This window comes from Apium graveolens, chromosome 5, assembly GCF_009905375.1.
Source record: "Apium graveolens cultivar Ventura chromosome 5, ASM990537v1, whole genome shotgun sequence".
Classification (NCBI taxonomy): domain Eukaryota; kingdom Viridiplantae; phylum Streptophyta; class Magnoliopsida; order Apiales; family Apiaceae; genus Apium; species Apium graveolens.
This window is the reverse complement of record NC_133651.1, coordinates 122,697,454-122,713,921: the sequence shown is the minus strand read 5'-3', so window position 1 is coordinate 122,713,921 and position 16,468 is coordinate 122,697,454. Positions and strand designations below refer to the sequence as shown.

At 35.2% G+C, this 16,468-nt stretch overlaps 1 long non-coding RNA gene across 14 annotated transcripts; it reads right to left on the bottom strand.

The window, feature by feature from the left end:
* Nucleotides 1-2,096: 2,096 nt before the first annotated feature.
* On the bottom strand, nt 2,097-14,575 carry LOC141724456 (uncharacterized). 14 transcript variants are annotated; one of them, XR_012576694.1, is made up of 11 exons: nt 14,506-14,575; nt 11,892-12,354; nt 11,451-11,494; nt 10,585-10,960; nt 5,419-5,503; nt 4,442-4,573; nt 3,918-4,349; nt 3,510-3,572; nt 2,825-3,019; nt 2,542-2,610; nt 2,097-2,443 (listed from the first exon to the last, which is right to left on the bottom strand). It is a non-coding gene; the product is annotated as an uncharacterized LOC141724456 (long non-coding RNA). The 14 variants fall into 14 exon arrangements; XR_012576690.1 differs by having other exon boundaries at nt 2,825-3,572; nt 3,918-4,032; nt 4,117-4,349; XR_012576692.1 differs by having other exon boundaries at nt 2,825-3,572; nt 3,918-4,032; nt 4,230-4,349.
* Nucleotides 14,576-16,468: the final 1,893 nt, after the last annotated feature.

Below are 16,468 nucleotides of genomic sequence, written 5' to 3'. Positions count from 1 at the left end.
AATACACCCTGTTAGCTTTTGAAGATCTTTGATGGATTTTGGGTCCTCCATTTCTAGAATTGCCTTTTTCTGTGCGGGTTCAGCCTCGATCCCTCTCTGTGTAACCAAGAATCCCATAAATTTGCCGGAGGTAAGTCCGAAAGAGCATTTGCTAGGATTGAGTCGTAAGTTATGGCTTCGAGCATTCTCGAAGGTCTCACGGAGATCGAGAGAGTGATTACCAGCGAACTTAGACTTAGTTATCATGTCGCCCACGTAGATTAGCATATTTTTCCCAATTTGCGATCCAAAGATCGTATCCATCATCTGTTGAAAAGTCGCACCGGGTTAATCAGATCGAAGGGCATAACTCGATATCTGAAGACTCCTCTATGAATAATGAATGTCGTTTGTTCCCAACCATGAGAATCCATTTTTATCTGGTTGTATCCCGAAAACGCATCCATAAAGGAAATGAGCTCGTTTCCTGCTGTGGCATCGATCAGCTGATCGATGTTTGGGAGTGGGTAAAAATCCTTGGGACAAGCTCTATTGACATCCGAGTAGTCAACGCACATTCGCCACTTTCCATTGCTTTTCTTAACTAGAACGACATTGGAGATCCACGTAGGAAATTGGACGGGCTCGATGAATTTAGTCTCGAGGAGTCGGTCAATTTCTTGATCAATAGCTGCCTTCTTTTCGTCAGAGAATATTCGACATTTCTGCCGTATCGGTGTGATGTTTTTGTTAATGTGAAGGGAGTGACGTGCAATTCTCTCGGAGATCCCCGTCATGTCTTTGGGATCCCAGGCGAATATATCAGCAAACTCACGAATAAGTCATGTGATATCCTTCTTTAACGACTCAGGGAGATTTTTGCCGATCCTTGTAATTTTCTTTGGGTTTCCTTCAAATACTTCAATTTTTTCGGTCTCCTCGATAGTAGAACAAGAGTTGTTGGTAGGTAGATCAATGAGGGATCTGGGGTCAATATTAAGCACTTGGTTGACTTCAAATTTCTTATCCGTCTTTTTATTTGGAGACACTGTGGTTAAGTAGCATTGTCTTGTTGTTGCCTGATCACCGATCATTTCTACTACACCAAAGTCTGTGGGGAATTTCATTTTCAAGTGGGATATAAACGTTATAGCTCGAAGTGTAGTTATTGTTGTCCGCCCCAATATGGCGTTGAAGCTAGATGAGGCACTGATCATGTGAAACTTAACCACCTTCCAAACCTGACACGGTGGAGAACCAAAAAGTACTGGCATGTCGATAGTTCCTACCACATGGACCTCATTGCCTGTGAACCCATACAAAGGTGTTCGAGAGTTTTTAAGTCTTCGATCTCCGATGTCCATTCGGGAAAAAGCATGATGATATAGGACGTCGACGGAGCTACCATTATCAACTAGCATCTTTTAAACTGTGTTATTTCCCACACGCATGGTGATGATAAGGGCATCCTGGTGGCCCTCGATGAGATCATGACGATAATTATCGTCGGAGAAAGATATAACGGGGGAGGGATTCGCTCGAGGGCGTTTGGCTGTTGTGGGATTGACATTTAAAACTTCTCGAGCATAGAGCTTGTGAGAGTTGTGAAAGGGGCCCCCGGCGACTATACCGCCAAAGATGACGTCGATGACTCGGTTGTCCTCCTCACGATGGTGACGCTTGGGCGCATCATCTTGTTGCACATAGTGGACAAGTTGTCCTCGGCGGATCTTTCCCTCGATGACACTACACCATAAGTGGGCTATTGTAATGCCTAAATGATGTTACAATAGGCCCCAAAAGCGTTACAATAGCTCTATTGCAACACCAAGGCGCGTTACGTATACGAGCATTACAATAGACACCCCCTATTGTAACACTTTACTGATCTATTGTAACAGAGAGGAAAACGTTACAATAGGCTTCTATTATAACACTAACTGGCCCAAATGTAACACAAAATGAGTGATACATTAGGTTCAATCAAGATTGCAAAAGTGGCCCCGCGTGTGGGGCCCACATAGCCTATTGTAACAGTCTGTATTATCTATTGTAACATCATTCTTTTTGGAATTGAACACCACTAGCATTAGTAATACAACACTGTATATAACATAAATTTCACTAGAAAATGCAGATGTAATGGTTAATTTTAAAAAATTTGAAATACATGTTTTGTGTAAATCTCATTAGCAACAAAATATCAAAATTTCTATACATAACGGTCTTTATCTCCAAACCAAACCATACTAATATACATAAGAGTATCATTCTTCAAACTAGATTCCCATGTTGATCTCGCTAAAGGAACAAGGCATTAGTGATGACTCTGATTTCATTTGGTCCATGTTGATTTTTTTAAGTGCAATGTCGACTAGATTCCCATTTATCGGCTTATCAGGAGGCTTGGACTGTGTTGACCTATCCGCTTCTACACCACATGGATCTCCTCAGCAGGGAAGGCCTGGAATAGTTTCAGTGGGTAGAGAAATTAGCATAAAAGATTAAAAGCTTTTCCATTGTAAATTATACACTTTTAAGGGAAACCAACTGTCAGCACACCTAATTAGCTAAAAGCAATTGAGAACCAACAACAAGGCAGAAACCATCCAGCTTTCTTCCGCCTTTAATCTGTAGAGATCATATGTTATCCAAAAAATTTAACAGATCATAACCAGACTAGCTAATTTCTTCATGTTGGTAAACCTTCCAAAAGATTAGATATATGAGCAAGCTTTCTGTACACGAAACAATGACAAGACTCTAAGTCTATACTCAGTTATAGATGACAGTCTTAATAAAAAAAAAGAAAAATACTAAGCAGGAAAGAATTAAGAATACTAACCTGCTTCACAACTGGTGAAAAGTTCCCCATTGCATCAATAATGAGACATGATGACAACCTCTTCCCACGCGCACATTATCATACCATAAAAAAATAGAAGCAGGATGACACTATTAACTGGCCAATCTAGAAATCAAATCTTTGCAAAGGCAAGTTGTATGAGGTCTATGAGAAAGAGTCAAAGGCATCCCAATTCTGTATAACAAATTAATGCAAAAAGAAACTGTAATTCAAGATACTAGGGGGTCATAAAACACCTGCATAGATACTAATCATGGACACCTACAGATACTTTCTGACTCACGAGTGAACTTCAGAAGACTATATGGTGTTAAATTTGCTAAGACCGACACACCTGATATACCAGGACAAAAGTTTGCTCTATCAAGAGGAACATTATGTAAAAAAGAGCCAGGCAGCAAAAAAGGCAAATCTGTATCCTAACTTAAAGCATCTGGTTACTCCTTGATGCCCGCAGAGCCAATGTACCAGGTTGGAAGTGAAGGCTAAGCTTGGTAAATATAGAATTGAACAATTTATCAAAGATTTTATTCCAACTAAGACAACATAATTAAGACACTGAAATGAGACTAACATACAAACTAATTAAGGATTATAACTACAATAATCAGGGATGTATCCCATCCAAAATAACAAAATTCTATGATGGCGAGAAACACTTTACTGCAAAAAAGCTCCTCATTTGTAGACACCAGTCGCTAAGCTGCAATGATCCATGGATATAAAACTGGAGCAACAAATTTGAGACAAAATGTTCATTAGTATATAAATACAGAGCTCATGCTTCATGCTATGATGGAAAGGTCAGATTGCAAAATAAATGAGGTCCTGCTATATTGTCAATGGCATGTGCTATATAAACAGATTTAGAAGTTGTCCAGATATACAACCAATTGAAAAGGCAACCCCTCCAGGGTGAAAACTCATTACAGTTCACTTAGTTTTCTTCCTTTTTAATTTCCTATGCTTTCCGCATATAAAAAACTGTCTTATAGTCTGTATGAGGGCTAAAATCTTGAAATTAAACACATGTACTGTTAACAGCCAAGACTAGTTATCGTTTAGGATTCACCTGATAATAGAACATGTAGTCAAACTGTCGAAGGAACTGAACACTGCACTTGAACCATCAGTACCTTGTCAGAAAGACTACAAAAGATATAGACCATACTGTAGATGAGTGTCCACTGCAAAAAATCCACATCACAGTTGTAAAAGACAATATTAGAAGTGTACTTTAGAGGATAAACATCTGAAATTACATACGACACCTAAATATAGTTTTTCCTGTAAAGTTTACAGATTCAGCGAATAGGGTTTAGGGTTTGGAGTGAGGACTAGAGATTTAGCCTCTTTAATTATTGTAGTGGACTGTGTTGCATACTAGTGTCCAATATTTTTGCTGCTTGCTATTAAATGTCTCTTGCAGTTCTATTTTTATTGTAGTAACATTGTTATTGCACTTTCAAAGCTGGATGTCTTCAGCAAAACAATATGCTTACTCCTACAGGTAAAGGGAAGGTCAACATAAGCTATTTTACAAAATACACAAAAAAATATAGTTAAAATATAGTGCAAATATATTAGAGGACTAACCATCCCAGCTGAAAGCTTATGGGGTGTCTGGACATAAAATTAAATAACTTCCTTGTAATCAAACTGTCAAAGGATTGCATATCTTTTAAATCCGGGATAGTTTAATTTCTTCCGGTGAGATCAGATATCCTCCTATCAACAGAAAGCACAGAAGTAATCAACTGATCTCAAAAGTCCAAACCAACAATCAACTAGAATGATAGAAAGTCATTAAGGTATCAAACATTGGCTAGATATTTGAGCAGTTCTTATAAGCAACTTATACAACACACTGATACTTATTAGTTATAAAACCAATGCTACTTTGTGGAAACAGTGCCTAAAGTGGGAGCATGCCAATTAATGTCTGCTGGTTGTCCACTGGGAGATTAGGCTGTTTATCAAAATTTACTAATTCAGCACAAAGATAAAGTATACAGATAGAATTATAGATGTTGAAATAACCGATAATACATGATAAATGTTATAATTATACTAATTTCTTAAGTTACAAAATTTTTAGAAACAAATTGTCAAGTATATTTAATTTATATATCCTATAACTTGTTTGTAACATCAAACTAATTGTAATACTATCTGTAGGAACTTGACAGATTAGATAACCAAGGATAGAGTACTATATATCACTAGTTTATCGTAGAAGTTTAAAAATACTATGAAAAGGAATTACCTGAGTATCGTAGGTTCCAACTCTCTCATTTTATATATTGTGTCATATGTTGTTACAAAAAAGCAGATCTTACTGATATTAGTCTTCATATAGTCTACCACGGGGTATTAATATCAATATCACAACTCCTATTCAGCAAGTGTGTAGTTTCTTCTTTATGTCACAAATTCTCAACTCTACCACAGGGTGCATAATTTCAAGATTTAGAACCATCCTTCTATCATTTAAACAGTCAACACCCATCAACCAACACATATATGTTACAAGTAATCGGAGGAGAGACTGAGACTATGATATAAAAGCATACCTTAGCACATACCTTAGCACATGAAAAACCAGCTGTAAGAGTGTATCAATTCTTAGCTTCTCAATGTACCAAAAACTCTTACTATCTACAATAAAAGGTAAATCAAATTACGGGAGTAAAAACCAAAGACAATCACCACCCCATCAGCTATTTGTAAAACAATACTTTATACAGGAATACTTTCAGTGTGACAAAGAAACTTGCAAGGACCTCTCTAAGCAGAAAACTCCTTAATAATTAGTACACAACTCAAGCAACCAACTCAATTACCCAACTGGACTGAAAAAATAAAACAAAACAAAGGTAAAATTTAATTACCCAACTGAATACAAATCCCTAGCCAGTCAAATAAAAAAACAATTACTAATCGAAGCTTGATGGGAAGTAAGATACTAAGAAGTTCAAAACCCTAAATATTACCTGCAGAATCAAACCAAAAATTAAAAATTAGAAAGTCTATCGGGGAGAAGAAGATGTTGAAAAGTTTAATTATCGGGGAGGGAAGATGTTCGCCAAGAGAGATGATAAAGAGGAGAGGGTAAGGAAGAGAGACTCGAGAAAGGGGTAAATATTGGGGCAAAATTTTTGCAGGGGAACCATTTTTATTAAAGCGGGAGAAATGGCGCCCAACATTTCACATACTAAAATCTGTATAATTTTTTATTTTTTTCTTATTTAATTTTTTTATTTTAATTAAAAAATTATTATTTATTAAAGTCTTTTATATTTTTATATATAATACATTTTATATTATATAATATTTTATATTACATTCTTCGTTAATTAATTAACCAAAATATAATTTTAATACTAATTTATGATAATAATTTCACTTTAATATTTTTAAAAATTAAAAAAAGTACCTAATGTAACACCAGCTACTTGTGTTACATGTTATGCAACACCGTCGTTTCAATGCAACACTAGCTTTATAGTTATTGTAACACTAATTGAGAGGTGTTACAATAGGACAAAAAAAATTTAGCTAATGTAACGCTACTTGTAACACTTGCATTACAGTAGTCCACTTATGGTGTAGTGTGAGGTTGCTGAGTTGGAAGCATTGATCTGTTGTATGGCCAGTATCTTCATGATAATCACAATACCTGGAGCTTGGAGGCCTGCCAGGTTTCATGGGTCTTGGAGGACGGTAGTCCGGTATCGTTTTCAATATTGCTAGTATTGTCGCCTCTTCGGCGTTGAGTTTAGTAAATTCTTTCTCAGGTCGATTACGGGGTTGCCAATCCCTTTCTCTTCTATCTCTCGGAGGGTGGTCGGCCGTCCGCGAGGGTGGAGACTGTCGACGTTCTCGGCGTCTTTCACGCGCGGAAGATCGCGGGCTAAAGCTACAGCGTCGGTCATATCTTGACGACCGCCGAGGGGATTGTATGCAGCTAACTGCTTCTTGAAGCATCATGCGATGTTCTATAATCTGAAATGCAGCTTGAAGGGTTTTTGGCATTTTTTCCAAAATTTCCTCTAGGAGTAGCCTATGTCTAGTTTTATCAATGCCCGCTGTTAGGAAATTGACTGCCATTTGCTCTATCAAATCCAAGATTTCCGCTATTTCCTCTCTGAATCGAGCTAGAAAACTTCGGAGACTCTCACCAGAACGTTGGTGCATTGTCATCAGGGACGTTCCTTTGTAATTACTAGAGAATCGAACTTGAAACTTGTTCTTTAGGGTTGTCCATGAGTCGATTGATCGAGGGGGCAGATTGTTGTACCATCGGAGTGTTGTGCCTTGAAGGCATGTAGAGAAAAATTGACAACGGGTGATTTCAGAATGGCCGAGGAAAGCCATGCGACCGTCGAATGTGTTGAGAAATGCCAACGGGTCTGAAGATCCGTCAAAGTGATCAAGGGCGGGAGTTTTTAGCGTTTGTCGATGTGCGCTTTCTCGAGGACTAATGACAGGGGGCTTTCGGAGACAGTCTCGAATCCTGATTTATTTCTCATTATGATACGCATTTGGGCAATTTCCTCTTGTATTTTGACAAATTCTTCGTGGGAGATGGACTCTGTTGATTCGGTTCGATGAGAGACATCGGCGGATGATACTGTTCGCTGTCGACGCTCGCGCGGTTGTGAATATGTCGACTCTGTCGATGGTTCGTATTCGTATTCGGCGTCGTCGTCTTCATCGTAGAGCTCATCATTTTGTTCCTGGTTCTGTATTGATGTTTATTGGAGCTCTCGACGGAGACGATGAATTTCACGTTTTCGCTCGAGCTTGGCCTGAAGCATTCGAGTCTCACGTTCTAGTAGTTCAAGTTCTTCATCTGAATCAAGTGGCTCTTCCGGGTTTTCTTTGTTTTGAGCCTTTAGCCTTTCTTTCTTTTCTAGAGGAGTCGTATGTCGCTTGAGAGAACCTTCTTGCCTTTGGATGTCTGTACTCTGAAACGCTGATCTGATGTGGACTTTCTCTTCTTGTCTCTTTGATGCGTATCTTTCAAGTTCACCAGTTGGTCATCAGAAGGACCCTCAGGTGGAGGAAATAAACATTTCGGCTTTAATGCCGATTGCTTGGGCAGTTCATGACCACTGTGGGTCGAGGGGTCGGCGGCAATTTCTGCCGTCAACTCCTTTATCTGAGTTGGTCCGGCCGTTCCTGGATCAATCTCTTCAACAATCATATTCCGGTTGGATCTGTAAAGTACCCCTCCTAGCGCCAAATGACATGCCTTAATATTATTAATAACTAAGACTAACTTTGAGGGAGGTGTTTTCTTTACTTAATTTGCCAACCTCTTCAAATGAGGTTGTCTTCTATTTATATCAAGTCCCAAATAGGCTTTATCTTACAAAATGAGCCTTCTTGGGATTTACATTATGTTCTATAATTATCCTAATTATGACTCCTTTGGGCCGTCTTGTCTTGGTCCAACAAGTTGATAATCACGTAAATTTGTGTTCATTACATAACGGACCCGATACTTCATCCCCCCATACTCCACAATGCTTTACACTAAGATGTGGTCATTCTGCTCAAGAGAAACTCATCTCTGAAAGGTATGACTTGAGCTTAGGCTGACTGTCCTCCAGGTCCCCCCTGACTCTCAACCTGCATTCCTCCAAAGTCCATCTTTTTCCACTCGAGTTGTCTAGTTCTTCGTAAATGCATAACAACAGCCTTCCCAAGTAGCTCGGTAACATCAACTGCCTTGTAGTCAATTTAGGTAACTCGGACAATGGAATATCTGACATTAATTTATGACATAGTGTCTCACAGTAGCCTTCATATAGAAAACATGGTTATGGCAACACTTGACAGCTAATCATCCAAATTACAAGAGTAACTGATCCAAGAACTATTTACAAAGCATAATTAAAAGACACAAAAGGAAGAAATCTACCCCAGTCTATTAAATCATGGACCTAAAACTTCATACTTCTATCAACTTCCCAGTTATTATTTTCTGCTGCATTCTTATAAGGTCGATTTCTATTCTGAGTTTCTCAATTTTTACGGCTGAGAACTAATCACCTCTAACATTATCTTCTTTTCAGCAAAAGGCCTAGTGTGTCCACACAATCACCAAGGATTCATTATCCCTGTAAAGAAAAGGCTTTTCCTCAATGTAGGGTACAAACTAAATACAGTGGATACTAAGTTAGTAGAATATCTGGATTCAAGGCAAAAGTACAGCAGACCCCCATTTTACAATTCAAATTGTTCACTGACAAGTGTTGCTAAGATTCTAAATTTGATTTTTACAGTTGGGTTTAGGTTTGCAGAAAATTAAGATCAATGGAGAAATTCATTCAGCTGCTACATTAAATATAAGACAAGGTCCCACCGGACACATATCTCACCCTTGCTCCAGCGCCCAAACAATCATGATATAGTAATTCTTCCATCAAATACATAAATTCCAAGGTTCAGGTTTGGATGTGTTCTTGACATCACCACTTTTATATAATACTTATTCCAGGTTTTAAAGAATCGGAACCATACTTAAATAAAATTGATGTTCCTATTACATTATCACTAGGGTGTGAGATTAAAAGATCAATTCACTTATCTATGGATCTTACCTCAACAGAATGGGTGGACAGAGGTGCAGTACGACTATTACCATAAAAGAATTTTTTTTATAACATATTAACTACAAACTAATCAAATCTAGTACAACATTATTATGCAAGTAAATATTATTACGTTGAAAAACCAAATTAAAGATGCGTTTAGGATGCTATCATATATTTCAATGTAGAGGAAACAATTTGACGTCAAACAAAAAAAGGGGATGGGGGAGTGCAGGACAAGGTGGAAACATGGGGCGGATTAGCATCACAACTCTCATGTGGTACGTTTCCTTTATCCCACACTCCCCCAATTACTATCATTATTTAAAGTAACAGATTCCCCACTTGTGTGATGTGGTACTCACTACTAATCAATTGAGTTTTTCGTATTCAACAACAAAAAGAATTGAATTAGCTTTCAACCTCTCATCATCGTAAACTTGGTCGCCTTTCATGGAATTATATTGACACAATGCTAAACATATGATAAAATAGAAATATATATCCATGTATCAGAGGAAGAAATTGCTCCTTGCGTCCTAGCAAAACAGAGACGAGACCATGAATGCGTGGGGAGAGGTTAGATTTTTTAATTCCGTTTTATATTCAATTTCGGAAAAAACTTGATTTTTGATTTATTTACATAACAAAGTATTGTACATGCATACCCTAAAAATGTATAAATACATACTCTTTTTTAAAAATATTTTACAAATTTTATGGGAGATATTTTGTAACTTAAAAAATAGGATTGGATTGTGCAGGGTTTGTTTGTTCCAGGCAAGGAAGGTATAGTACATATTTTAAATATATTTTCGGGATTTTAAGTGAAAAATTTGACACCATTTTTTACTTTATTAATGTTTTTGTGATCTAATTAGAGTCGAACTTCATTAATACCTATAAATAATTAGACAAAATTGAAAAAATACTAAACAATTGAAAGTATTCGAAGATCGTACAAAATAATAAACTTGACAATTCTTAAAGAAAATATTTAGCATATTCTTACCATTAGAAAAAAATTCCGAATAAACCAACTTACGAACTTACAATTTTTTAACAAAAAGTGTCTTGCCTACAAGAGATTATAAAAACTATAGCATTAACGTCGGCTAGGTAGTAGCAAGCACTTACCTCTTTGGAGTTGGTAAACAATGGATAAATATGGATCTTTGTGTTTATCATATGACAGACCCAGTACTTTATCCCCCGAACTCCACAAAGCTTTGCAAAGAGATGTGGTCATTCTGCTCAAGAGTAACACATCTCTGAAAGGTCCGACTTGAGCTTGGTCTGACTGCGGTGTCCCCCAGGTCGGTCCTGACAGTGCGGCCTAAACCTGTGTTCCTCCAAAGCCCATCTTTTCTCACACGAGTCATCCAGTTCTTCGAAAATATATTACTGCAGCCTTCCCAAGTAGCCCTATAACATCTACTGCTTTGTAGTCAATTGGTCAACTCCGATAATGGAATATCTGACATACATTCATAACGTAGTATATCACAGTAGACTGCATATAGAAAACATGGTTATAGCAACAGTTGACAGCTAAATAATCCAACTTACAGGAGTAACCGATCCAAGAACTACTCACAAAGCATAATTAAGAGACACAAAAGGAAGACATCTGCAGAACAACTATCACCATAAAATAAATTTAAATTATAACATAGTAACTACAAACTAATCATATTTAGTACATAATTATTAAGGAAAAAGAAAACATATAAGAATCACTCATAAACCTAGATACAAAATTACTAAGCAAGTAAATATTATTGCATTGCGAAACCAAGACAAAGATGCTCTTATGATGTATCGTAAATTTAAATGGAGAGGAAACAGTTTGACGTCACTACTAATTAATTGAGTTTTTCTTTTTCAACAACAAAAGGAGTTGTATTAGCTTTCAACCTCTCATCATAAACCTGGTCACCTTCCATTATACTGACACGTACAATGTTAAACATATGATAAAATAGAAATAGATATCCATGTACCTGGCATCATCACAGAGGAAGAGGAAGAAATCGCTCCTTGCATCCTGACAAAACAGAGGGATAGGTTAGATTTTTGGATTCTTTTAGTTTTTTTAATTTCGGCAAAAACTTATTTTTTATTTATTTACATTACAATATATGACAAAATCCTAGAACAATGTATAAACCAATATATGTGTGTATGTGATTGCATGTACAACAAATCCAACTTATAACTGAATGAAACATATCTTAATCATTTTCCAATAGGATCTTAAAAGGCTAATGTACGCATTTCATAATCTTATGAACCACGTTACTTCCCGGAATACAATGTTGGGGATTTTATATCAACTCCATATAATTAAGCATAGTGTAAGCATGCCGGGGGAGACACATGAGGTTTTCATAATTCGTACCATTACAAAAATAATTCCGAATAAATGTTACTTATGAACTTACAATTTATCAACAACAAGTGCCTTGCTTACAAGAGATTATAAAAACTATAGTATTAACGTCGGCTAGGTAGTAGCAAGGACTTGCTTCTTTGGAGTTGGTAAACAATGGATAAATGTGTATTTTTGTCTTTATCATATAACAGACCCAGTACTTTATCCCCTGATACTCCCCGAAGCTTAGCACAAAGATGCGGTCATTCTGCTCAAGAGTAACTCATCTCTGAAAGGTCTGATTTGAGCTTGAGCTGACTGCTGTGTCCCCCCGCTCGGCCCTCACAGTGCGAACTCAACCTGCGTTCCTCCAGAGCCCATCTTTTTCCACTCGAGTTGTCTAGATATTCGTAAATACATTATTTCCGCCTTCCCAAGGAGATCTGTAACATCAACTGCCTTGTAGTCAATTTAGGTAACTCTGATAAAGGAATATCTCACATTATTTTTATGACATAGTGTCTCACAGCAGCCTGCATATAGAAAACATGGTTACAGCAGAACTTGACAGCTAAATAATCCAGATTGCAAGAGTAACTAATCCAAGAACTATTGACAAAGCATTATTAAGAGACCAATAGGAAGACATCTGCCTCAGTCTATTTAATCATGGACCTGAAATTTTGTACTTCTCTCAACATTTTAATTATTACCCTCTGCGTCATTCATATAAGGTGGATTTCTATTTTGAGATTGTCAATATTTATGGCTGAGAACTAATCACCTGCAACATTATCTTCTTTCAGAATTATACTTTAATGAAAATGCTGTTTCTTTTACATGATCATTAACCAGTCCCTTCCTCCCTGGAGTAAGATCAATGGATCCATTCCCCATTCCACAGGACTCAAACACAAAAGGAAGGGAGATGAGAGGTAAGGAACAACTATGACCATAAATAAATATAAATAATAATGTAACTACAAAATTATCAGATAGACTAACTGAATCGCAAAAATTAGAAGGGAAAATGTCTTAGTTAGTTTGCAAATAAGATCTTAGAAGGTTGATCAACGCTGCCTTTAGTCTGGTGAATCAGGCTGCTTTGAGGAATAAATGTTGCGAACTTTAAATAAAATTCATGAAGCGCAGAAGCTTGGGTAGATGCACGTCTCTGTGGGGGAAACAAATTGAGGCATGCATGTGTGGGAAACATATGAAGTCGAACTAAAAGGAAAGGGGTGGGGGAGTGCAGGACATGGTGGACACATGAGGCGGATTAGAATCACAACTCTCATGTAGTAAGCTTACTCTATCCTACACTCCCCCAATTACATATTCTTCTAACACTCATTATATACACAAACCAGATTTCCCATTTGTTTGACGTATTACCCATAACTAATCATTTCAGTTTTTGATATTCACAAACAAAAGGAATTGAATTAGCTTTCAGCTTCTCATCATCGATGGTAAACCCGGTGACCTTGAAAGCAATTATATTGACACAATGTTAAACAGATGATTAAAATTAAAATAGATATCCATGTACCAGGCACCATCGCAGAATTGGAAGAAATTGCTCCTTGCGTGTTAACAAATCAGAGACTGACCATGAATATGTGGGTATTTATTAGATTTTTGGATCCTTTTTTTTTATTTCCAAAAAATATTTGAAGTCAGTGGCTGCTCGAAAAAAATGACAAGGTCCAACCGGATGCATATATCACCATAGCTCTCCCGCGCAAACTATCACGACATGGTAAACGTTGCATCATACATAAATTCCAAGGTTTAGGTTTGGATGTGTTCTTAACATCGCCACTTTTATGTAATCCTCAATTTAAGTTTCAAGGAATCGGAACCATACTTTAATTAAATTGATGTTCCTATTATTACTTTAATAATACTCAATTCCCAGGAGTGAGATTAAAAGATCAGTTCACTTATCCATGGGATCTTCCAATAACAAAATGGAAGGAGAGAGGACAGAACGACTATAACCAAAAAGGAAATTTAAAATAAAATAAATAAAGAGGGAACAATTGACATCAAACTAAAAAGAGGGGGGTGGGGGAGTACAGGACAAGGTGGACACATGAGGCGGATTAGCATCACAACTCTCATGTGTACTCTTCCTCTATCCCACACTCCCCCAATTATATATAATTTCAATCACTTAATATATACATGAATCGGATTTCTCATTTGCTCGATGAGGTTGGGACTACGGCTTGTTACAATCGTGAATAATGAGTAAAAACAGGGATGCATGACATCAACGAGGCATACTTTGTAAAACAAAATCAAAGATGCGTCTAGGCTGTTATCATAAATTTAAATCGAAAGAAAATAATTGACGTCAAACTAAAAAGAGGGGGGTGGGGGAGTGCAGGACAAGGTGGACACATGATGCGGATTAGCATCACAACTCTCACGTGTACGCTTCCTCTATCCCACACTCCCCCAATTATGTATTATTTCTAACACTCATTATATACACGAACCAGATTTCCCCCTTTTGTGATGTGGTACTCACTGCTAATCAATTAAGTTTTTTGACTTCAACAACAAAAAGAGTTGAATTAGCTTTAAACCTCTCATCATTCTAAACCTGGTCACCTTCCATGCAATTATACCTAATTAATCATCAACGATATGATATAAATAAAATATCCACGTACCTGGGTTCATCGCACAGAGGAGGAAGATATTCATATTGCTCCGAGACCAAGAAGAAAGAGGAAGAAGAGGGTCCGGTTAGTTTAAATTAAACAAATTTATTAGTAAATTTAATTGAAATAATTTTTGGAGTTAAGATATTTTAAATTTAAATTTGAATTATTAAAGTATATTTCATCTTTTAAAAAAACTAGCATAATAACCCGTGCGAGATTTTCTAGATTTTTTTGTACATCATACAATTATATTAGTAAAAAATTTAATCGTTTTCTTATTGATAAATATTGTATAACGTTTAAAATATCAAATACAAGTTGAGTATCTATTAATGTGTATGATTTAATGTAAAACATTAATAACGTTCATAACGTTTTTAAATATATCTCATTAACTATGATACATATTTTCTTATTTGTGTCATATAATTTGTATTTATTAAATAAATACAAACAGAGTAACCACTATACTGTACGTGTTAAAAAAAAAATTATAGTTAATCCATCAAATATTGTCAATATGTTTACAAAAAGAAACTAAAAATTAACATATATGTATATTACAGAGTCGAGTAAATTTTTTGAGTTTTGGTCAAATAAAACCGGAGTAATGAGGTATTTTATTACTAATGTCATTACTAATTTGCAATTATCTTGCTTAATTTAAAAGGATTAGTAATGCATAATTAAAGTGGTCGATAGCTGCAATCGTAATATTCAACAAAGTAGAATTTACAGTTCAATTAATATATGTTTATTTTTTTAAGAAAAATATTATTTCTTTAATTCAACGTTTATGTTAATTTAATATCATTGCTAATTGTTAATATCTTAATTCATTAACTAAAGTTGATCTCGACCATCTATTTAGCTTTAATCATCTCTATTATACAAAGTTAATTTTATAAGATGTCAGATTATTGTCAATTAATAAATTAAAATTGACATAATATATTTAGTTTTTAACACATTGAAAAAAAACTTAAATTTAATTGATCATTCTTATTTTCAGAACATAAAAGACTTTTGTTATTTTTTTATAGTACATATATCAATAACTCTGAAATACAACATCAAAATTGAATCTTTTAATATTGGTTAAGATAAAGTCCACATGTGTGTTTATGTATGTAAAATATTATTTATTATATTTTTGAGTAAATTATGTTGGTCTCGTTTATTTATATTCTAGATATCTTCGTCATGTATATATCTAATTGTTATTCAGTAAATTACTCAAATAACATGTATTTATGATTATTCAAAAATTATAATTATCTAATAAATAACTTACAATTATTTATATATCGTAGTCGTGGTAGCACTGAAAATCAAACAATATCTATTTTTACTCAACAGAGCATTAGTCATGAATCTGACATAAAAATAATTCATATATCGTTAAGACTAACTACTAATATTCAGAAGTTTTTTATTTCAAGAATCTGAAGATAAATTTGTATTAATATCATCATTCAAATTATTTTAAAGTTTCTTTCATTTATGATACTAATATTTCTTTTTATGGTAACTTTATAACATTGTATACTATTTTTCTAAAATTAAATATTTTTAATTTGATATTTTTTTAAAATATTAGTTGAACTCGTTAATCCTTCAAAATGTCGACTAATATTAATTATATTATTTAGATAGCATAACATGGATTAAATCAAATAGTACAATACATTATAGTTTTAACCTTTTTTTTTAATAATTTAAAATAGTTGTACAATATTTTCTAACATTAAATACTTTTTTTGTAAATTTATTATTGCTAATTTAATTTTTATTTTTCAAAATATTGAATTATATAATTTTACAAGTTACTTATATATATATATATATATATATACGAGAGTCCTTGTTTTTAATTCAGTACGGGAGTCCATATATGTTCTACAAGTAAAATAGTATAAAAAATAGTAATTTTGATACATAATATCAATTGACTTGATCGTATAAAGAG